The sequence below is a fragment of the Silene latifolia genome, chromosome Y (assembly GCF_048544455.1).
Source record: "Silene latifolia isolate original U9 population chromosome Y, ASM4854445v1, whole genome shotgun sequence".
In the NCBI taxonomy this organism is placed as follows: domain Eukaryota; kingdom Viridiplantae; phylum Streptophyta; class Magnoliopsida; order Caryophyllales; family Caryophyllaceae; genus Silene; species Silene latifolia.
The window spans coordinates 281,046,434-281,060,469 of record NC_133538.1 but is presented as its reverse complement, the minus strand read 5'-3'; the positions used below and the strand labels follow the sequence as shown (position 1 = coordinate 281,060,469).

At 37.0% G+C, this 14,036-nt stretch overlaps 1 long non-coding RNA gene across 2 annotated transcripts; it reads right to left on the bottom strand.

The window, feature by feature from the left end:
* Nucleotides 1–326: 326 nt before the first annotated feature.
* Nucleotides 327–5,967, bottom strand: LOC141626241 (uncharacterized). Of its 2 annotated transcripts, none has more exons than XR_012535855.1 (7): nucleotides 4,828–5,967; nucleotides 3,608–3,661; nucleotides 3,389–3,486; nucleotides 2,355–2,558; nucleotides 2,068–2,222; nucleotides 1,326–1,407; nucleotides 327–761 (listed from the first exon to the last, which is right to left on the bottom strand). It is a non-coding gene; the product is annotated as an uncharacterized LOC141626241 (long non-coding RNA). The 2 variants fall into 2 exon arrangements; XR_012535854.1 differs by lacking the exon at nucleotides 4,828–5,967 and adding an exon at nucleotides 3,775–4,012.
* Between the last annotated feature and the right edge of the window lie 8,069 nt (nucleotides 5,968–14,036).

Below are 14,036 nucleotides of genomic sequence, written 5' to 3'. Positions count from 1 at the left end.
ACAAAGACACAGTAACAAGACAATGACAAAGACACAGTAAAAAGATGTAATGACTACTCCATTTACCAAAAAAATGAATGTAAATATTGTCAGTATAGCACAGCTAAAATATTATACTGAATTTTATTACAAATGTTTCAGGCTATACAATGACACAGACACAGTAACAAGACAATGACAAAGACACAGTAAACAGATGTGATGACTACTCCATTTACCAAAAAAAAATGAATGTGAAGATTGTCACATCATAAACTGACTACCCCTCCCCCAAAAGCAATCAGAGGTCGTATTTTAACATAGAAAACGAATAGGAAATTTGAAAGTTTATCCAAACTGTGTTAAATTAGTAAACAAAAAACAAACTATAAAGAGTATCACAGCAAGCAGAACTCATAATCAAGTTCAAACAGCCAAGTTATTGAAGGAAAATGAGAATTGCCTTAAAGTCTTTCTCCGTATAAAGAAAAACTTGTTTGCTAAAACAGTAGGAGTTGTACAAAACTTAGTTGAACAATGGTAGCCCCTCCTTCTATAGCAGCTCTGACAGCATCAGCCATTGAACGGTCCCATTTTGTATTCATTCTAGAATCTGTAACAGCATATAGGAATAAATCTTCCGGCTTGAATAACCGAGGTGCAATTGATCTACCAGCCACAGATTTAAGCTTCATAAAGTGATCAAAGGGCCCTTGAGGTCCTCTACCAATGTCCATATCTTTTCCATAATGTAATGCAGTGTCAATAAAGCGCTTGGCGATCTAAAACATACGAGAATTAAGGAATGTTCAAGTCAAAGATGAAAAACCTGGGAGCGTTGAAAGTGGGCAAATGCAGGAAAACAAAAAGAGTGGACATCAACGTTTTTCACGTGTCATTTGTCAATGAAAATTGTAGAGTTAACAAATAACTTCCCCATCATCTCATGAAACTCTTACGTGAACAACAGTCATCACGTGGCCTCCCTTTTTTACTCTTTCAAGAGAAGTGTCAGAGTGGCATGAGACTTGAGCTGTGTACAATTCCATACCCATAATCTAGAATGTTGGGGTATACGGGCCCGAAAATGAAGAAGTGAAGTAACATAGCTTTGAACACGTTTAAAAAGATTCGAAGACTTGAATTATACAAAGAATTATCTTTAGAAAAAGTAGAGTAAAGATGAAAAGAAGCAAATAAGGAATAACTCAAACTGTATACATATCTTAAAGACAATTAGGGAACTAACGTTAACAAATATTTGTACATTAACACAACTGTATACATATCTTAAAGACAATTAGGGAACAATGAGTTGGTTCTTAAAAGTCATACTTGTACATTACCTTTTCCTGAAGTCTGGTTGTGAAGTAAAGGCTTAATAGTAATCTAGTAATCTGACCTCGATGCTGCTGAATATCGTCAATCCTGTGGCAAGGATTCAACTGATTAAAAAAACTCGCGCACAAATGGTTATTAAATGTGTATACATCAAATGATTAGTAGCTCATGAGACCTAAAGGCCAAATCCTATGTTAAACGTCCGCCGACGATCCTAATCTTACACATATCCTAATCCTATCATGGAAATTGAAAATCACTATTGCTGGTTTTTTGGACCCCAAAATGCAAATAATGTCTTGGTACAACAATAATTAAGAAACAGTGATTAAGGCGTAAATGGGAGGGCACAAAGATTCTCAACATATGCAAGTAAGCTTGACAAACTATTCATTATACTGGACAAACTATTGTGTCTGAACTCCTAAAGTTAATGAATCTGAAAGCAATATGAAGAAGCAAAGTAATGTTACTAACCATTAAATGAATAGTTCGAGCCAAATAATATCAAGGAATTAATTGATATATGGAACTACAAATAATAAACAAGACAAAAGGCAAAATGAAGTCTCGAGAAAAGGACAGGAAACCACACCACAAGACCATTCCATATTCACTAATCATCCATTTCAAATTCGGTGCGTGGATCATGTAAAGCAGAATGTCTCATTAAATTGTTTACGGACTTTACGCTACTTTTTACTGTGAGATCCATGGTTTAGAAACTGTGAATGTAAAAAGTCATACTGCGTGGATCTTAACCATCTCCCTCTGACTGCTTCTCTTTGTAGCGGTCAGCTAGAGTACGCTCAGCAAGGCATTCAAATAAAAGATAGTTGAATTTCTCAACATTTTGAAGCAATTTAAGAGTTGCCCTTGGTCTGTCACCCGAAAATCCAGCTCTGCAACCAATATAAACACTATCAAGCATCCTTTTAGGATTGACTCTCTGAACACATTCATCGAACAGTGTCAGTCAATAATATATTTATATTAAAGCGTCATATGCAGTTGGACTTAGATTGTAACCTAACCAGTTTCATCAAACAATTATCGATTTCATCACCGCCTACAGTTTCCATCATCCAACGGATCAAGTCACTGTACTCCGACGGTTAAGCAAGAAGCTGTATCACCTACGAAAACTCCGGCCTCTTTTTAGGTTGTAAGGACTAACATTGTTCAATTAAAGCTTTCATGGCAGGTGGACATTCCTTTGAGAAAGCAGGCCTCAGATTCTACAAGTTCAAATTCCTTTCTGTTAGAATAACATAGTTGAAATAATAGACAAAACATCGTCAAATAAAAAACCCATGAAATCAATTTCCGTCGAAAACCCATGATCAATACTAACAAGCTCTTAAATATAATCTGTAAAATAACTGGAACGCAGTACTACACTAAGAATACTAATTATTTGTACTTTCTAGATTGGTAGGCTATAGCAAACCAGAAAAATTGCACCTTCAATCTCATATGTTCTAATTTCTAACATAATCAGGTTCCGTGTTTTGACAGGTTAAGTAGATTGATTCCAGCAAGGTTAAATTAACAGGTTCTGGTGTCATGATTTCACCATCTCACTTTTCAAATAAGCAATAAGTGTATTTAAATGATCAATTTCCATACTTTATGCCCACCAATTCAATTTCAAATTGCTACTGTTGTCTGAAAACTTGCATCACTAAATTACTACAATCAATGCAACAGAAGTTCCAAAAATAAAAATAAAACAATCAATTCCACAACTCCAAAATTAATTTTTTTTGGTAATTAAAATTAGGATCATGTACAGCGATTAAATCACTAAAGCATATTAACAAATTCAAGAGTAAATTGGATTATGATCAATTTTCATATAAAATTTGTATAATCAAACCTACCAAGACCACAAACTATTGAATAAGACCGTCTTAAGTCACAGTATAAAATGGTCTACATATTCAAACAACCCAATTATTAATCAGATGTTAAACAACACCACATGCAAAGGATCCATACAAACGCAACAAACCTAAAATAATACATATTCAGACAAATAACGAACCTAATAAACAACAAATCATACCCTCATTGCAGACGAAGACACCATGAGCCAGCCTAATCAAGGCACCAACCACGTGTAATCCATGCGCCAAACTCAGGAAAAATCCCACATGCATGCAGCTGAACACATCAATTCCTCAAGGCATCAACAAAAGAGAAAGAAAACACACGAAAAAAAACAAAAACACTTAAAGTAATAAAATATATAGCAAGAAAATCAGAAAAGACAATAAATATTGACCTGTGAATTGACCAATCACTGGAAAAATTAAAGTATAGCAGCCATAGACGAAAACTGGAAACAAGAGGAGCTCAGTAAGTATATAATAGTAATCAAAAGAATAATAAATATAAATAAAATAGAAAAAGGCAAGAAAATACAGTAAAGATAAGATAAGAAATATCAACCTATGAATTGACCGTTCAGTGAGCCAAAAAAAAAAGAAGATAGCAGCCATAGACGAAAAAGAAGAAACAAGAGAAGCTCAGTAAATATGCAATAAACCAATTCTCAGAAAAATTAGAGATAAGGACAGAGAAAGATAAGAAAACAGGACAGAGACAAAGATAAAGATAAAGGTATAACCAAAAAGTATGGATAATAACATAGAAAAGGCAAAGGGGTAAAATAGATAATAGACAATATAAAATACTGTTAGTAAAGACTTTAGGATTTTTAAAGAAGTATGGAAAAATAAGGTGAGTACGAAATTTGCGCACCTTCGAAGAGGAATGTCCAAATGTAGGAATTGTTGTTATGGGGATGGTTAGAATGGCTCTAGATTATGTCCATTATAAGAGTGAAGTGAGTGGGAGTTCTCATAATAGCACGCAAAGGGAGGGAGGTGCGTGGTCAAGGCCGAGGGAGGGAGTCCTGAAGTATAACACGGATGCAGCTGTTTTCGAGAACGGAGAGATTGGTCTAGGGGTTGTGGGGCGTGATGCGGATGGGAAAGTGGTTGTGGTAGGATGTAAACGGGTAAGAGCATATTGGGAGCCATCTATTGCAGAAGCCAAAGCTTTGGATTACGGGGTGGAGATAGCAACGAGAATGGGATCGAGAAACGTGATTATGGAGAGCGATGCGAAGACGATAATTGATGCAGTGAAAGGCCACCGAGTCACTAGAGCTCCTTCGGGACTATGTATCTCTGATATCATTTTCTCTGCAAATTTTTTCTCTTCCTGTGTTTGGTCTCATGTGAAACGAGGAGGTAATACGGTCGCGCATACGGTGGCTAGACTGTGTACCTCAGTAGGGGAATCAATGTATACTGAAAACTTCGCGGATGCTATTTTGGCACTGGTGGAGATTGATTTAATATAAGTATCCCTCGTTTTCCCTTCAAAAAAAAAAAAAAAAAAAAAAAGGTGAGTAGATTGAACTCGTCCAAATTTGACGTGATACCGCAGGTAAGCTTTAGGTAATTAGACGGTGGATCCATCTTTTTCTTCTTTTACCTCGATTTGTTACCTCCCTTCCCTCATCAAGTCCTCCAAAACCAATCACCACCAAGCTCCTGCTAACACCCACACCAACGCCAACGCCAATAACAACACCAACCCATGTCAACACTGCCGGCGACATTATTGGCAAAATATCAGACGAAACACCGATGGCGACACAACAGTGATATGCGGCACCGATTTCGATAAGTTTATGGTGGTGGTGCGTACGAAATTGATGACGACATCGAAGGAGTTTAATTGCAGATTTGGGGTAAAATGGTTCGCCGACGATAATGGGCTACAGGTCCCGGAGTGGCCCGGGTTTCTCGACGGGTATGGTGGTTGATAGTGTTAGGAGAGATTCGGGATTGAGGTGTATATGCGTGGGTTCGTCTGTCATCGGCGCCTCCTTGGTGGTGGTTAGAGTGAGATTAGGTTGGGGTTTAGGACTAAAGAGGAGGGTGGATATGTGACTTACGGGTGGGTTATTGGGTTAATTTTTCTTGTTTATTTCAACTAGTTTTGGGGCCCGGCTTTGCTCGGGCTGTATCGTCTAAGGTTTTGTGAAACGTATATTTCTTAAGATGAGCATTATGGTGTGATCATCTTTGCTAAAACATTAATAGTAGATCAAATGTTGCCATATATATACAAAACACACTTAAGCCTACATGTTTTTATAGGATTTTCTTGCGTACAAGTATTATCATACTGTCAATACTCCTGCAAAAAAAGTCGTCTGGCAAGTCAATAACATCCAGCAGTACAGTATGCTGCATCCCTTGGATCTTAACAAAAACATTATGCCCCTGGGCTATGCGTCATCTGAGACGGAGTTTAAACAAAAATTTGTACTATGTTGGGATGGTTTGTAAAACGCAGACATTGAGGATGGCTATTTAGAGTTGGTTATATGCAGGCATGCAACTGGTTCTTTGGTGTGCAAGATAAAAGCTTCCTTCTCCAGTTTTGTTAGACTCGATAAATTGATTATCGTGTGTCTTTGAGGCTCAAGAAGGAAGCAATATTCCTTCGGAGTCGTGGGCGTGGAAACATCTTCTGTTTTCGCTGGTTTTGCTTTCACTGGTTCTGGTTCTACTCGAGCTGTAATCTGAGTACAATTAGAATGGTTTAAAGATTTTTCTTTTACTGTGTAAAAATGAAAGTAAATTTGACCAAAATTAAAGCTAAAGAATGAAAATGAAATGAGATACGCGTATAATTTAAAGGATTGGACCTATAGTTGAATGTGCATATGATTGGCGTATTCTATATCTTATATTTCCCCTTGCAAAATAAACATACATAAAAAGTAAGTGGTAAATGAACTCATATTTGTGGAACTTACCTGATTGTAGAGTATTCTCATTAAATAACCCTATATATTATTGTGTTTTGTGCCCGCTGACATTTTCACATCTTATCTATGTTGCAGCTAAACCTGGCATTTATACTGAAGTTTTATCTTTTAGATCATCATTACTGTATTTTAACTAAAGGTGTTCAAATGAGGAGGTAATTGAAAACAAACTCTGAGCCATACTACCTGCATGTCAACATTTAGAAAATAAAAATTGTTGCTCTTATCTATGAAAGGATTTTAATAGATTACTTTGTAACTAAAGATGCAAAAGGTAGAAGCAACACTACAAAGCACAAACACAAATGTCTAATAATAAAGGGTTTTTTGTCAAACACAACCTTTAAATTTTTTTTTTCCAAACACCACCTTTAAAAAAAGTTTGTAAAACACAACCTTTAATAAATTTTTTGTTGTCAAACATGACTTTTTGGTTGAAGGACTTAGCATTTTGCAATGGGGTAAATTTCAATCGATGTTTGGGATAGCATACGATGTCGGTTTGAGGTGTTCTTAGACTCGTTGGAAAGGTGAAAATACAAACTTTCCATGGATTATCAATACGATGGTCAAAAGTGACCTTATGTGGGGTCTATTGTTGTGTAAAGTAAAGCTGGTCGGAGAGATTAGCGAGTGGTCGGGAATTTTTAGTGGGTTTTTGAAAGAGGTTATGATGCTTTGTTTGGTCTGAAAATTGATATGTAGGTAGCGGGGAGTGTAAGGTAGGCCGTAGTTGTGTTATTTTTTGTGGTTGTTGGTTACAAGTGGTGGTTCGAGGAGAGTTAATTTGAAGGTAAAAAAACATTCAAAAGAATGTCAAAGTAGGATTTCTTTTTTGTGGGTGAATTCACTCACCTCAAACCACCACTTACAACAAACAACCACAAAAAACAACACAACTACGGCCTGCCTTACACTCCCCGCTACCTACATACCAATTTTCAGACCAAACAAAGCATCATAACCTCTTTAAAAGAGCCACTAAAAATCCCCGACCACTCGCTAATCTCTCCGACCAACCTTACATTACACAACAGTAGACCCCACATAAGGCCGCCTTTGACCAACATATTGATAACCTCTGGAAAGCTTGTATTTCCACATTTCCAACGAGTCTATAAACGCCTCAAACCGACATCGTTTGTTATCTCAAACATCGACTAAAAGTTACCCCATTACAAAATGTTAAGTCCTTCGGCCAAAATGTCGTGTTTGACAACAAAAAATTTATTAAAGGTTTTGTTTTACAAACTTTTTTTTTCTTAAAGGTGGTGTTTGGAAAAAAAAATTTTTGAAAGGTTGTATTTGACAAAAAACCCAATAATAAATCTGAACTTAAAAATCTAAAAGTATTAAATAAGGATGCTGCTTAAAATACTCCAAACTCGAATTTAACTACCAATAAAACTAACTAATGTCTTCCTTCACTTTAAATAGAATCCGTGCTTTGTTAACTTGTTGTAGCAGGTCATTTTTCCGCTGGCCCACTCTTTTTCCCTTTATTATTCTTCATCTTCTTCCTTGACTCCTTTCTTTTTTTTCCATTCTTCATCTGCTTCCTTTACCTATTTTTTCCTTTTTCAAATTTTAACTCTCTTATATTTCATATAAATGTTCTCAGTAAAAGCGGTCTTCGCCTTTTTCTAAAAGCATGCTATGGCAAAAACCATTCCCTCACTCGCTTGAATCCAACGATTCACCGAATGATTTACGTAATCCGAAGGTGAACATCAAATCAATCAATGCAATAAAAACAACCCACATCAACAATTTCAAAACCCATTTTCCAATCAAATTTAACGATTCACCGAATGATTTACCAAGAATAGGAGAATGATGAGTGCACCATGATTGCACCAAGTTGCTTCACTTTTGCTGTTCAAATGTAATTGAAATTTGCAACTAAGTGGAGATAGAGACCTACAGATAGAACTCCATTTTCCTGGCTTTAATTTAAACGACAATTTTGAAGATCAAATAAACAGAAAAGTGTAGAGATAGTTAAGAATAAAGATTTTGCCTACTTTTTCAGACAATAAGAACCCTAAATCCCCAATTCCAAACGCAAATCTCTAATTTCAGACCTTAATTCTAATTTCACGGGTGAATCTGCCGACCGGAGATTCTTCGACATTCTCTTCTAGCCAATATTTATTGGTAAGAGAAAATTAATTTAAGAAGTGCTTGGTGAGGATCAAGCTTTAATGGGGATTGGGTGAAAGGTAGCAGAAGAAGTAAAAGGTAACAAGGAAAAGAAAAGTAGAGGAGAGGTTAAATGAGGTGTGTGAAAAAAGTTTACCTGCATAGCAGGTAATTGGTCACCCTAGTGCAATATTAGCGAAGGGGGATATTACTTGGTTTTATTGGTATTTAAAATAAAGTCTGGAGTATTTTGAGCATTACCCTCATTGTTTAGAGTATTCTCATTAAATAATCCTAATATATAAACAAACAAAATTATTGATAATTAAAAGTTATGAAAAACAGAAATGGAAATGAAGCACAATGTTGTGAGCCTAAGAATCTCCGTGTAACCAGATGCGTACTTGACGACTAAGCAGAAGGCGGCTGCTTAGTTAAATTAAAAGAGGTGCTGCTTTGATGAATTAATTAATTAGAGAGGCATAGAGCTTAAAACGTATCCATCTTATAAATCCAAAAGGTAACTAATTCACAAGATCAGTCCGGACGAGTTGTTTGTTGGGCTGCTTATGCAGAGCAAGCAATTGGCTGTCTTTCACCCCCATAAAACGATATGCAGCCATATAGAACTAATTTACCTAAAGAATTGATGACAAATATGAAAGAAAAAATAAGTGTCAATCCATAGAAGCACTAACAAACATCAGCAATTAATGTTGGTGTAAAGATAGCGTAGTTATTAGGAGGCACATGCAGTCAAAATTTCGATTCCAACATCAGATTTGAAACAAATGAATTATAGCATTCCTATCTAATGCTCAAACAAAACATAATGCAGTAATCCCTTTGTATTAATCATGTATTTACTTTTTATAATTTTGGAGGGTGTTTGGGCCAAATTCTGCGTATTGGGCCAATGGAGAAATAGGTCCATCAAAACTTGCATAATAAATTGGGCCAAGTGGTTTGATGTCCATAAGGGGTCCACGAGCTAAAGGGATCAGGGAGATCTCAAGGAGATTTCAGGGAGATCAGGGAGAATAGAATCCTCGATAACAAATTATGGAAAGAAGTCCATAAGATCCGGATATAGGTTTCCTTGCCGTGCAAGGGAACTAGATCTTGTTAGGGTTTTGATCCTATAAATAGACAAGGAGAATGAGGAGAAAGATTCATTCAGAGACCAACACATAGACATAACGCATTGTACTAGCTAAATTGCCGTGCCATCTTTCTTGTAATCGTCCTCATATTTAAAGCTAGTGCAATTATTGGAAGGTAACCGTCTCTTCCCGCGGTCGTTCCCACATTGGGTTTTCCGCGTCACCAAAATATCTTGTGTTAATCCTTATTTACATCTTTACTTTCCATTCATACAAACGACATAATCCATATACAACGCATAAGACCACTTTGACCTAATTTAACCTAATTCGGTAGAAAAATACCAAAACAGTTTGGCGCCCACTGTGGGGCATTGTGGTCGTCATCGTTAATTACTCGATACAGAATGGACGGAGGCAAGCAAACATCATCAGCCGGGTCAGGAAGTAGTCAGCTGCTGATCGATACCACCAAATCCTATCCAGAATCCAGCATCAACGGCTCAAACTCAGGCACCTGGACACACATCAAGAACCACACACTTAGCTAAAGTCACCTTACCTCCTAGGACTCCTGCCGTTGCAACGCATTCCAAATCAGATAGGGGACCTGGAAGCTCAAATCTCACCCCACCGCCAAGTCCGACACAAACCCTGCTTAGTGGTATGGAAAACTTGCAGAAAGTGATGGAAAACATGTGGGAGGATCAAAAGAAGCAGAAGCTCAAGCAACGTGAAGGAACAGGGAGCTCTGGGCACAGATAGACATCCTGAGACAGCAATCAAGCATACCAGCAAGCACGGAGGGTGAGAACCAGGCCCCAATAGTGGAGCTCACACTACAAGAAAAACGCGGCATAGTGACGGTCATACCGATGAAAAAAACAAGCCGTCAGAAAACTCAGGATACTGACGGATATTTGACGGAATTTCCGTCAGTAACAATTTCTGACGGATTTTCCGTCACGAGTAATTGGCGCGTTGACAAAGTCAATGGCGCTAAAAAACATGTGACGAAATATCCGTCAGTATTTCCAAAAAAACTGACTGAATTTCCGTCATTGGCTGCCACACCCAACAGTGCATGACAGCTGTATGGCAATTGAAAAAACTGACAGAATTTCCGTCACATGTTTATTTTTTTTTGAAAAACCATATATTAAAGTCTGTCACAATAATTGACACAGTGACGGATATTCCGTCAGGAATTAGAAAACAACTGACGGAAATTCCGCCAGTTTTCCAAATTATGTGACGTGTACAAGTTATGCATTATTGGTCTGATAAAGTTGGTCAGTGACGGAATTTCCGTCAGTTTTTTAGAAATACTGACGGAATTTCCGTCAGGAATCCTATTTAACTGACGGGATTTCCGTCAGTCCTTCCTTTTATCTCAAACACGGGATCATTCCATATCACTTTACCAATTTTCCCCCAAATTAAAAATCGCCAAACCCTCCTCCACCACCCTAAAACCCGATACCACCACCACCCTCTTCCACTTCCGGTGCCACCACCACCACCAACAACACCACCATGCCGTCGCCATCATTATAAGGTAATTTTATTTGTTTTTCTTCTTTTGTCCTTTTTCTTTTTCCTTTTCCTTTAATTGTTTTTAATTTTTTTTTCTCCATAGCCTCCCGCCGCCGCCTCCTACTGCCGCCCCTGCCGCCGCCACCCCTACCGCCTCCTGTCGCCGCCACCGCCGTCACCTTTCCTCTTTCTCATCCTTCTTTTTCATTTTTTTTCTTTGTGGAGCTAATTAGGTATTCTCCTTTTAAGTTTTTTTGTTTAATTATCTTAATTGAATTAGAATATTAGTTATTGTTTTAATTATTGTTGAATTATTGTTGATGTTGATGCATGTTGACTTAGGATAGAAGCCAATTTTGTTTAAATGTATGTTGTGACGGTTTTAATGTATGCATCTTTTTTTGTTAATTAGATTATTGTTAAATTTTGTGAAATGTTAATGTTTTTAAAATGATAATTAGACTAGATATGTACATTAAAAAATTATTCATGTTAGTTTTTAAAATGATAATTAGACTAGATATGTAAAATGAAAAATTATTCATGTTAGTTTTTGTTATTTGAAAATAAAAGTAGTCATTGTTGTATGTTTTTTTAATATTGTTAAAATTATTGTTCATAATTGACCTAGTACCCGTTCAAAAATTACACACTAGGAGTAATTTTTGAATAGTCCCCGTTTTGGGACTGTCTTTAAGTCACTTAGGTAGTAAACATGTGCTTGTGATTTGTTAATGAGAAAAGAGTTTGGTGACAATTCCTTTAATGTTCTCTAAATGCATATGTAGAGTAATTATTTATTCTACATTGTGTATTTGGAGAACGGATGCGAATTGCTGCCGAAATTTTTTCCTCATTAATAAATCACAAGTACATGTTTGCTAGTGACTTGAAACGTACATTGATGAGTTTAGGTTGGAGTGATAAGGACCCAATTCAAAGAAATACAATATTTATATTGGTTAAAATGTTAAATTATTGTGTATTATTCTTGATTTTGATTGTTGTTAGGTTATTATCTTTTTTAATGACATATATAAATGTGTAGATACATAATAACATGAAAAGATTAGAACGACAGTGAATGTATGAAAGATTAGACGAAAAAAAGAAACCCAAGAAAGCATTTGCAGAGGGGGTGAAAGAGTTTATTAAATTCGCGGAAGGAAGTAGTGAGTACAAGAATTTAGGTGAAATGAGGTGTCCGTGTAAGAAATGCAAAAACCTAGGTTTTAAAAGGAAGCATATGTTCAAATTCATCTCTGGTCGAATGGTTTCGCCGATAATTATTATGTATGGACATATCACGGTGAGAAACTACCTAGTACAAATGCTAGTGAGAATCCTTACCGTGAGTTCGTGGAAAATGCATTGCGTGATACTGTTGACCAAATTTTGGAGGAAAGACTTAATCCTGATGACCTTAACGATGAACAAGTGCGTTATGAAACCCCGAACCCCCAAGTTTCTTCGTTCTTTAAAATGTTAGAGCAAGCCGAACAGCCGGTGTTTGGGGGAAGTGATATGAGTTTGTTGCAAGCAGCTGCTAGGTTGTTATCACTCAAATGTGAGAACAACATATCTCTTAGATGCGCTAATGATTTTGTGTCGTTCGTTGGTGACAAAATTCCAAAGGAAAATCAAATGGCGTGCAATTTTAATGACATTAAAAAAGTTCTGAAGGGACTCCAACTTCCCCATAAAAAGATTGATGCATGTCTCAATGGATGCATGCTTTTCTGGGAGGAAAATTATTCTAATCTTGAAGAATGTACAAAGTGTCATGCATCTCGATATAAAGGTAAAAAGAATTCAAGTGGGAGGCGAATTCCATGTAAACCAATAACTTATTTCCCGCTTGCGCCAAGGTTACAACGACTATATGCAACCAAACACATAGCAGGTGAGATGAGTTGGCACTACAAAAACCTAACGATTAAGAGAAAGGGGGACAATGGCACATCCAAGTGATGGAGAAGCGTGGAAGCATTTCGATAGAGAGCATCCGGATTTTGCAAGTGAACCCCGGAATGTTAGGCTAGGTTTGTGTACGGATGGATTTCAACCTTTTGGGCTGTTTGGGACGAAATACTCTTGTTGGCCAGTGATTGTGACACCGTACAACTTATCCCCTTGGTTATTCATGAAGAGACAATTTTTGTTCTTATCTGTGCTAGTTCCCGGTCCTAAGAACCCTAAGTCAAATTTAGATGTTTTCCTCCAACCGTTGATCAAAGAGTTGAAACAACTTTGGGAGACCGGCGTGGACACCTACGATGTCTCTAAGAAACAAAATTTTCAATTAAAGGCTGTATTAATGTGGACGATCAACGATTTCCCGGCATATGGCATGCTTTCTGGTTGGTCCACAAGTGGATAACGTGCCTGTCCTTATTGTCCAGAAAATGATCATAGATCTTTTTGGCTTAAAAATAGCAAAAAGGTTTGTTGGTTTGATTGTCACCGTGAGTTCTTAAGACCTGACCATCCTTTCCGCGACAATTGTAAGAATTTTCTTAAAAACAGAAAAACTGAGAATCACATAGCCGCATCGAAACTAACGGGTGATGAAGTGTGGGAATCCGTAAAAGACTTGTCTAAAATAGTTGATGCTTCTGATCAAGAATTGAAAAGATTGAAAGATCAGAATGAAGGTTGGTGGAAACAAAGCATATTCTGGGAACTTCCCTACTGTTAAACAATGCTGATTCGACACAACTTGGACGTTATGCACATTGAGAAAAATTTTTTTTGAACAACTTATCAACACCATGATGGATGTACCAGGTAAAACTAAATTTGGCCCTAAGGATATAGAAGACTTTAATGAACTTTGCTATAAACGGCCCATATCATCTAGGTTTGTTTTATCAACCGCGGGGAAAAAGGCTCTATGTGACTGGGTTGATAATTTAAAATTCCCGGATGGTTATGCATCAGATTTGAGTCGGTGTGTTGACCATAAAAAGATGGTGTTATATTCCATGAAAAGTCATGATTGTCATGTCTTTATGGAACGACTACTCCCTGGTGCCTTGAAAGAGTTGCTCCCGACAGGTCATTGGAATGCAATAATTGAG